The following is a 10,758-nucleotide window of genomic DNA, read 5'->3' on the forward strand; positions in this document are numbered from 1 at the left end:
AAAAATAATGAAAAATCTTAAAACTATATATTATAATATATATAGGGATATCAGAGAATTTCTATTTGGTAAAAAAAAAAACAAGATATGTAGAGCATACGAATAAGTAGTAATTAACTAGAAACAGGCCTCGATTGTTGTATAATGCTTGTAATAATCTCATATTTCTGTACATTTTAATTTCAATTAAGTATACAAGTAAACACTTTGTGTGGTTATAAATTAACTCATGTTTAAGATTAATAATTTTTTATTTAGTATATTTATCAAAATAAATCCGACAGTCTAACATAAATTTTATAACACAAGTAAAATTTAAAATAACTATAAACTTATGCTAAAACAATAGCATTTTATCGTTTACTTTGAATTCAACTACTTATATTGCACAGTTGAGAGTTATATCATGGATTATTCCTTGAGTTCGACCTTACTGATGAAAATTACACTTCACACAATTGCCTGCTATTGATACTCGGATCAAAATCTCAACGTATGTAATTATGTATCGTTGAATCTTATAGCGTTAATTATTTGTTTCTTGTATAATAAACCTTTTAAATGTTAAAGTGTATTTATCTGAGACTACAACAATGGTTACTGAATACAGAAAAAAGTAAGTACATTTTAGTAACATTTTTGAACGTTACACAACAAACCAAGAAAGCAACAAAATTGAAACTAGAATAAATTTGTCAGATTGATCTTTTTTTTAAGTTTGTTAATCTTCTATTACGCGTTTTTTATAACTACAATATTTTTTTTGTATAGTAAAAAAAGATGTTTAACACACATGCGTGTGTACACATAAACATGGTCGTTTATTCCTTAGAGTAACATAACACCTGTGTTTAACAACTAATGTAACAGCTGAGCTAACTTAATTTAATGTTTTATTTATAATTAGTTGAAAGACTTTCATATAGACCGTTTTCTTAATAAACATAAAACAAAACGTCAATTGCAATAAAAAAAAAGTTAAAGAAAATGATCAATAGCTTTTTTTATCTCTCATTAGATATTCTAAGATGTATATACAACCAAACAATAGATAAAAAGCTTTTTTGCTAGTATTTTGATGATTTAAATTTAATTGAATTGATGAAATTAATGATATATAATTAAAAAGTTGAACTTAAATTTTTTATACACAGGAATTCATTTATTCCATCATAACGTATGGTCACCCTACAAATTAAAAGTATAGTACGTTAGTTGGCCAAGTGCAGCACAAAGTTGTTAGTCGCATCTTGACCCACATTCGTAAAGATTTCTTTATCAGTCTTAAAATTACAAGGTCGTGGTAGTGAACTAGGAACATCATCATTAACCTATAAATTATTTTTATATTTTCTTACTTTAATACTTGAATGATCCAGTATGTAATGTACCCGTTGATTTATCTGATTTTACTATTCAGTTCAAGTGTTTAATGACTTATCAGCATAGTCCTTGTAGGAGCTTGTTATTGCACGTTTCCACAGATGACAAATGTATACTTCCGAAGTGGCTTGGAGGGTATTTTAATCTATTTATATTTATATCTTAGAGTTGATATAATCTTTAATAAAAAGACAATCTTACATAAAAACTATTTTATTCTGATTATAGCGCCAGCCTGTAATATCCCACTACTGGGCATAAGTCTCTTCCCCATTTAGGGGAAGGATCAGAGTTTAATCCACCACGCTGATCCAATGCAGGTTGGCGGATATATTCTCTACTATGTGTAACGATCGCTATCTTGTGTGCATGATAACAACCGGGACAGACGGCTTAACGTGTTCTACGAGGCACGGTGGGGAGTCCCTCGAGGATTGCACAAACAGCCAGACCACGGCAAACACCTGTATGGCCAATACAAATATTAGTCATGTGCGAGGATCGAACCTGCAACCGCTAGCGCAACAGATGCAATCCATGGCGGTGACCGTTGCGCCAACGCGGCGTCTCGATTCTGATTATAAAAAAAACATATAAATAAAATAATTTGCACAAACATGTATAAAAAAGGAATTCTTCCATTCCAATGAACTTATCAGTAAAACCTGGCCAATAAGAACATTCATTGCTACAGAAAAAACATTTCTTTTTGGTAGTAATTTACCAGATTTTTGCGGAAGTTTGATGCGGAAAAGTATGTTTGTATGGTGGTGATAAGAAGGAGGTCAGTCCGTGGCCTCTGCTTATAAGTTTGGGCGTACCCGCATATTGCAGACTACACAGTTTTTAATCAATTTTTCTCACAGTGCATTTGCGATAAGCATTTTAGAATAAATCATGACTTTTATCACTTTACACGATATATTTTATTATACTTTTATTTCTGAATTATATAGTATTACATTAAATTTGACTGTTAATTCTACAACAAATTAACACGGTTTTCTCAAAAACTCTATGATAAAGTTACATAAAATAATTCAAATAAATAATTAAAAGTTAAGGCATTATGACTTAAATAGGATGTTAATAAAAATCGTTACGATATCAATCGAGAGTTTACTTTTCGTCTGTTTTCATTCTCTCCGAGTCGCCGATTCGAACTTCTGTAAACCAAAAACGAAAGTTTCACCCACATTTTGATTACATGGTTATTTTGAAAAGGAATCTGAAATTAATAAAAATGCGTATTATGATGTGAGATATGTATATTAATTAACTTTAATTGAATTGAAGTCATAAGTAATTAATTTAAGTAATAGTATTGTTGTTAAAATAATGTATATTAAAATATGTAATATTACAAATTAAAGAAAATGTCGTCGTAATAAGAATATATACGTGTAAGTATATGTATACATTAACCTAACATAACGTGCGCCAAAGGTTGCGCTTGAGTTGCATACGGATGGCTTTATGTGTTACATTGTCAAGGCTAAGGACGAGGTTTTAGGACAATGTTGCGTCGTGACATATTGAAGGTATTTGTTTATAGGTGTGTCTGTATTGTATCCTTTAAAATTGGTATTACATAGAATTTTGAAAGGGTAAATTTTGTTTGTGTAGAGGAAAGGGATCGTCCATAAATTACGTTACATGTTTACAGGGAGGGTCGGGGACTGACGAAGTGCGACATTGTGTGGATAGGTCCTAAATATTTTGACATCACATTTTAAAATATAATATATCTAATTTTAAGTATTAAAACATAACATTTCCACTGCATACTGTTAACGATTAAATTTTCCTCGTTGAATGATCTGATTATTGATGGTCCCAAAGTGAAAGAGGTTTTATGGAAATGGAGGTCATACTGTTTACCTTGTATTTAGGCTAATCATAACTTCTTAGTTCTTGTTATAAAACTAAAATTTTACATGTGAACCACATCAGATCAGAACAACTAAAATTAATGAGTTTCTGTTAAATTTGTTTTATTTCCGGAATATATGTACACGCATAACTTCCAAATGACTGCCTTTTTATAAAAAAAATAATAATAATAAATAAATAAATAAATCAACGTATTTACGAATCATATGTCAGTAATTGAAAAATTATTTAATGTAATATATTAAATATTGAATGTAATGTTTGTGTAAACCCTTAAAAACAAACTTAAAATTCTAAGAATATATTTTTCTGTTTCAGGATTTACCGCCGTTTTTACCGGTAAGTCCCGTAGAATAAGTGTTCATAGGGACCGTAAAAGCTCAAAAATTTACATACTTATATTAAATTTTTAAGAATAGTTATTGTTCACTCATACTTGATAGTGATAAATATTAGTTGGAGAAATATAAATACAATATATATTTGTAGGTCATTGACTTTTCTAGGCTTCCTCTGCCATCTTATTTATATTGCAATAGCTGACCCGGCGCGATTCGTACTACCAATTTTTTTTATGAATATATAGATTTTTATTTGTTTTTTCTTTTACTAAAATGTCGTCCTCACAATAAAAAAATATAACACATAAGAATTATCTAATTTGACGCAGTCGTTGAGAAGTTAGTTATACGTGTTACATGTCGGCAATTCATTTTTATATTACTAGCTGACCCCGCATACGTACTTGCCATATATGTTATTAACCCCTTAAAACGTATAACTTAGGGGTATGAAAAATAGGTGTTGGCCGATTCTCAGACCTACCCGATATGCATACAATATTTCATAAAAGCGATACAGTTGTTTCGGAGCAGTATTGTAACTAACATTGTGACACGAGAATTTTATATATTCGATATTAAGAATATAAAAAGATTGTTTTAAAAAAATTTAGTTTACCAGTTCATAAAACTATTTTGATATATAAAAAAATCAGCTTATGTAGAGGCTATATAATATACGTCATCAGTTATGAATTTTATATATAAGATAACATCTTTGTTATCTAGCGATTTATTATAGTACACCAGATTTATAGAGAGACACTATTTTTAAAGAACGTTTGCTATCTTTATGATTGGTTTCCTAAATATTGGACACAAGAGAACGCGGAATGGTACTATTTTATTATGACCCTTAGGAATCTTGATTTTGGTATGTCGTAATATATAATCGGTTTTTTTTTGTCGAAATCATCTATTCGTTTTACAGTTTTTCTTCTATATTTAAATCATAATTGAAATAAATAAATAAATATAAATGCAACACAGCACTTCCGTGTATTAGTCACTAATTTGTTTTAATTTTACATTTCGCTTACTCAGGATATCAGGTTCAAAGGAAATTAAATATGATGAACGGGAAAGCATGAATGATCTAATGGTAAAAGAAAGTCTCATACTCAACAGCTCTTACTAGGATTTACTTTTGCGTTGGAGGTCCGGTGACGAACAATACACAAGCACATTTTCCCAAAACATATCAAACACCTATATGGCCACTATAATAATTTCTATGTGTGGCAATATAAACCACCTGCATAGCAGTCAATATTGCGTTGTTTTAAGATAATATATTAGAAAACTTTCGTCAGTTTGCCTGAGAAAGCCATCGTACTCGGTTGTTATCATACGAAAACCTAATTGTGATCGATACAGGGGCACGAAAAAAGTATCGATACTTTGTGGTATCGAGTACATTTCCATTCGATACCGATACTTTGCATTAGATACTTTTACTCAATGAGTGCTTTTTGGCAGGTATCGTATCGAATAAGAAATTAAGTTTTAAATGGGTAACATTACGCTTTTTTTGGTCGACTGAAATTTGAAAACAGTTGATCAGTATTTGTACGATAATTTGAAGCACCACCCTTTTTTTTGCTGACAAATACTCGATACCTAGAAGTATCGATACTTTTAGTACAGTATCGATACTTTGTATGCGATACCGTGTCCCTATTAGTGTGACAACCAGAGAACCCACCTCACAGACTAAGTCCGTTGTGAAAGAAAACTGGCCCAAAAAATTAGGTTTGCAAGACGATATTGCTAAAATTTTAGTCATCATTTTCCAGTCCCATTATTTATAATTTTTGAAGTGAAACTTCTTTAAGCACGCTTGACTTGAAGAGTAAGCTAGCAAAAGCGTAACGAGAGCGTTACGAAAAGTGTAATCAGGCGAAGCGAACGGAAGTCGAGAGGGAGATATAAGTTGGTGAAGATAGAAAGAAAGAATGTTACGTTTCGTATATTTCTGTAGGGACGATTAAAGAAGTTTTACTTCAGTCGTGTGGTCTAAAGCACATTATTTTTTTTCTAATGTTTATTCAATTAGACGATATACATACATTAATATACTACATGTTATATAACATTTATGAATAAGTAAGTATCCGCTTTAATAATATAATTAAAAACTATTAATACACTATTACATAAAAATAATTCAATACAATTAAATACACAGGTTATATATTTAAATATAATTAGCTTCGAGATTTCGATTATGTATTTATTTCAATTTAAATTTGTACTGATTTCAATGAATACGTGATATAAAACAGAGAGAATACTCTTTATTCTAATCGGACTTTTAAAAAGTTCGCACCATACATATAAAATGTAGCTACGAGTCGAATTGTTTACATTTTTTCTTTTCTTTCAGCAATTATGGACATGAATATTTATAAATAGGTAAAGAATATTTATTCCGTTTTTTTATGTAAACTCTAAGTATAATAAATCTTCAAGAAATAAAGAAAAATTCATCCTTCATGTTAAATATATATAATAGTATATTCCTTAAATCCAAGCGGTGTATCAAGGGAGCATTTAGTTAATAATATTAGTAAAATTAAATTGTGTTTTAGCGTAAGATCATATCTATAAAACGCGAATTTATAATTTAGTTTAAGCTATTTAATTTATTTATTAGAAAATAACTGATTATCTTCAAATGATTTAACATATTTTCTCGAGACACAGCTAAAACACTCTTAATAAAGTCAAAATCGTTAGCAGAAAAGTTTCTATACGATGACAACAGATATATCAATATGTGTTAAACGCAACTACATATTTTTGTCGAGAATTAGAAAACATTTTAGTCACTATAAAAAGATTAGAGCAAAGTTTTTGTATTAAACTAACTGAGCCTATTTTAAACACAAATTAAATGGTTACGCTAACAAAATTAAGGAAATTAGCTTCTACATACAACAAATGTTACATGAACGTTCGTTAGCTTAAATGCTGCTGTTAAAACAAGTAAAATTACTGTTAAAGCTATTATCACAGACGCGTGTGATTACGTATAAGCATGGTTGAGGTACATTAATTTGTATATATGTGTATAGCCACTTGTGTACTCATTTAAAAACTGGTTCCACTGCCTGACTTATAAATAAAAAAATATTATTTTTAAAATATAGATTTGGGATAATGTTGTTGAGAATTTTAACAACGTAAAATAGGACAAAAAGTATTAATAAGTATTAAAGTATTATCCCACAAATTTCCGACACATTTGAAACCATCATCCAGTTCATTTTAGATCAATCTTAACAGGTATTATTCAAAAAATATTACGAAACAATGTCCTCTAAACTAAAGCGATCGAAAAAAAATGTGTATGTATGATAGTCGATGGCCATCAAAGAACAAAAATGCACCTAGTTAAACATGGACAAAATAAAACCATACAATATCTCAACGTCATATCAGCAAAAGATCCAATATGCAACAAGTTGGAAGTCCTTTTTGCTATCGCCATTGACAACAAAAGCGGTCTTGCTATTTGGAATTTTAAATTAGTTCATGTATATGTCAGTTTCGGCAGTTGCCTAAACAGGATGAAGATTCATCAATGTTACGGCATGACAAAGTTAAAATAAATTTCGTGTAACAAAATTACATATCTTATCACGTTAAAAATAGGGACTATAATTGAGTCGAAATTGAATGGTCTAAATGTAAATTTACATTGGTATTTAAAGTTATTCGATGAACTGATGTCAAATGGGCTCTTTTGAAAACGACTTCTGGACTAAAAAACATTGTTGGCAGGTGAATCCTGTATTTTTATTCTTGAGATTGTGATGTAGTGACGTCACAATCGAAATAGATTCTAATATTTTATAGACGCACGTCAGCTACGGGCCATGCGCATAATATGTGCATTGTTTTTTTCGGATAAAAAGTGTTTGAAGAATGAAAAAGTAAAAAATAACGGGAAAAAGTTTATTTCTCTTCTTTATATACTTATTTATAAACTTAGTTACATATATGTTATTACATTTTAAATGAGTTATGTCTATAAATATTTAGTTTCTAAGTTACTTTAAATATACAGTCAGTCTATTACAGTCTACTACTGGACATACGCCTCATAAAAAAATAAAATCATTAATTAATTTAGAATAATTAATTAATTAATTTAATTTTAATTAATACAAAGTTACAATTTTAAAAGTGATTACACTTTTAGAATTCCAATTTGTAAAATGACGAAACTGCCTTTGAAGCCTATTCGAATAAAGTTATTTTTGATTTTAAATGGTCCTAGATGATGACTTTTCTTTTCGTTATATTATTAAATTTTTATTAACACTTTTAATAACTTACCTCTTAACTTAAACAGTAAGTTTTTCATATATTAAAAATATATTACTCATACTTACTACTGTCTGTGTGTGTACTTACTGTCATACAATGTGAGTTACACTTAAAAAAAAAAAAGTAATAAATTCAAACATTATAATGCACACTGCTTTACATACATCCGTGCGATTGATGTCATAGCCAAAATTTGTATTAGCAATACAAATTCTTATGCCTATGTAACCGTTAATAGAAGATATGGAGGCCAGTTGTGATGCTCGTGTTGCCGCTAAATTTGTCCAACTTACAAAAAAAAAAGTTTAAATGATTCCATTTTCAATTTTTCGGATCAAATATTTTAAACACGAAAGAGGTATATATTTTTAATCTCATTATTTAATTAAAACATGATGTATACTGACAATTTAATGTCTATGAACTAAAGAGGTTCTTTGTTTGTGTATTTTTTATATTTAACGTTAAAAGAAAATAGGTACATATGCGATGTTAATTTTATTATGCATATATACTCGTATTTAGTAATCATTTTAACATTATTCTATAAATAAGAGAGTTTCAGTTAAATATTGATTCAACAGGCTACACATACTTTTATATCAACATTCCCTCAGGATCAGAAATTACGTGGATGAAACTTCTAACGAGGCGTAGTTATTATGTAAAATTTAAAAAAACGAGTGAGCTTTAGACCACAGGACTTAAGTAAAACTTCTTTAGCTCCATCTAACTTATATCTTCCTCTTAACTTTCGTTCGTCTTAACCGATCACACTTTTCGTAACGCTCTCATCACGCAATCATCACCAGCTTTCTCCCAAATCAAGCGTTTATTAAAATTATAGTACAACTTTCGTCTAAATAGTACACGAATTTTGGTCAACCTAAAATCTGCTCAGATAAACCTACATTGTAACCCAGTATAAATATGCGAGCCGATGTTTTTAACCTTTTACACAGCCGTCAGCATCGACAGTCCAGTTGCATCTGACGTTTTTTTTTTCGCGCCATCCATCGTTTTAATGATCGCCGAGTCTGATTGCATTTTAATCATAGCTTCGGTCGGCCATCAAACATTGTAAACTAATAAATCGGTCACATTTAAACGTAATTGGTTGAAATTGACACTACGGTAAAGAGCTATGTAAGGATGTGTGTAAAATGTTAGTATTTTATATGAGACTTTTTATTCGAGCTTAAAAAATTACATTTTGTTTCAATTATTGCTTCTATCTTTTGCATGATATTTTTTTAACTTACGGGTAACCTAGTAATGTTTTTAGATTTTCTTGATTTCGGACCAATTTTAATTAAAAAAAAAAGAATTTTTATGCCTAACTTTACACTTCTTTATTAAATTAGAAAAAATTGTTACTAGTCAAATGAGCAATATTTAATTTGTATTTAAATGATTGGCAAACTGAATGTATGTATGTGTTTAAAAATATTGATATTGTTATTATATGTTTGTTCTAATCTAACACATAGATCTATTATTTATCAATCTGCTAAAAGGTATTTATGAAGTAATTTTATAGGATACAAAACATCGGCGGAAGAGTGGGGCCCACCTATACGGGCCGCTTTCGCTTATAGAGCGCTCAAGTCACCGTCCAGGTGGTGCCTATTGCGGCTACCAAGGTGCATGCTTGGGCGCCCAGTGGCACAATCCTCATGAAGCTCCTTAAGAGCCGTATCTATCGGCTCGTCACTCTAACGGCAGGCAGGGACGGTCTCCCTACCCGCAATCCTTTGCAGGTACTTTTTGAAGCAACCGCTCGGTAATTAAGGCTGTTAAATATCCCGTAACACATACATTAACTACATAGCACCAAAACAGGAGCTATGTATTATTTAATTGTTTTTAAAATACTACAGTAACCGCAATGTAATTGCAACAAGGAATCTCAATCGATCTAACGTGTATGTAAAATTAAATCCAGGGACATATTTAATGAATATATGCCAACAATTCTTCATAGTACAAGTACAAAGCACTTACAACGATTTAGCTTATCCTTTTAACTATTATTATTTATCGGCATATTTTAAGGTGTTTAAATTACCATAATCGTTATTCAGGTAACAAAAAATTTGCTAAGTGCGAGTCGTATTCACAAGGTTGTATAAAACGGTATAATATTTAAGATGAAACTTCTTTATTAACTTTTATTAACTATTAAATAAAAATTAATTTTTTCGTATTTTTCTCGTGGTTTTTTATAATTAAAATTTTGCTAAAAAATTAATTAAATATAGAATTGAATATGATAATAATCAAATTGTATTAGTTGCCAACAAATGGCCTTATGGCTAGCACAGATATTTTTAATCAAACTTTAGATAGGCGACTTAAATAAAAAGAGTCGCAAACCAAATGTAATAGAAAATAATTCTGTTTGCTTGTACACGAAAAAAACCGACTTCAATTACATCGACAAGTAATGTATCGTAGGTACACAAAAAATATTCAAGTAATTATACGAATACACATTATTAGTTATAGCTCAAAAACTTCTCGTCAGATCTCATCAAATTTAAATGAGAAGCAGCAAAAAGCACGATCTTTCAATTAAATAAAGAATTATCGAAATCGGTCCGCATTGTAAAAACTTATGAGCTTATAATACAACGTAAATCGACGCAAAAAACGCAAAAATAGATAATAAAAATCTTAATTAAATTTAAATGGGACTACATGATAAGTACCACCTTTCGATATAAAAAAAAAAAAACATCGAAATCGATCCACCCAGTCAAAAATCCTGAGGAACATTTATAAAAAGTATACAGTCAAATTGATA

This window comes from Melitaea cinxia, chromosome 15, assembly GCF_905220565.1.
Source record: "Melitaea cinxia chromosome 15, ilMelCinx1.1, whole genome shotgun sequence".
NCBI lineage: Eukaryota > Metazoa > Arthropoda > Insecta > Lepidoptera > Nymphalidae > Melitaea > Melitaea cinxia.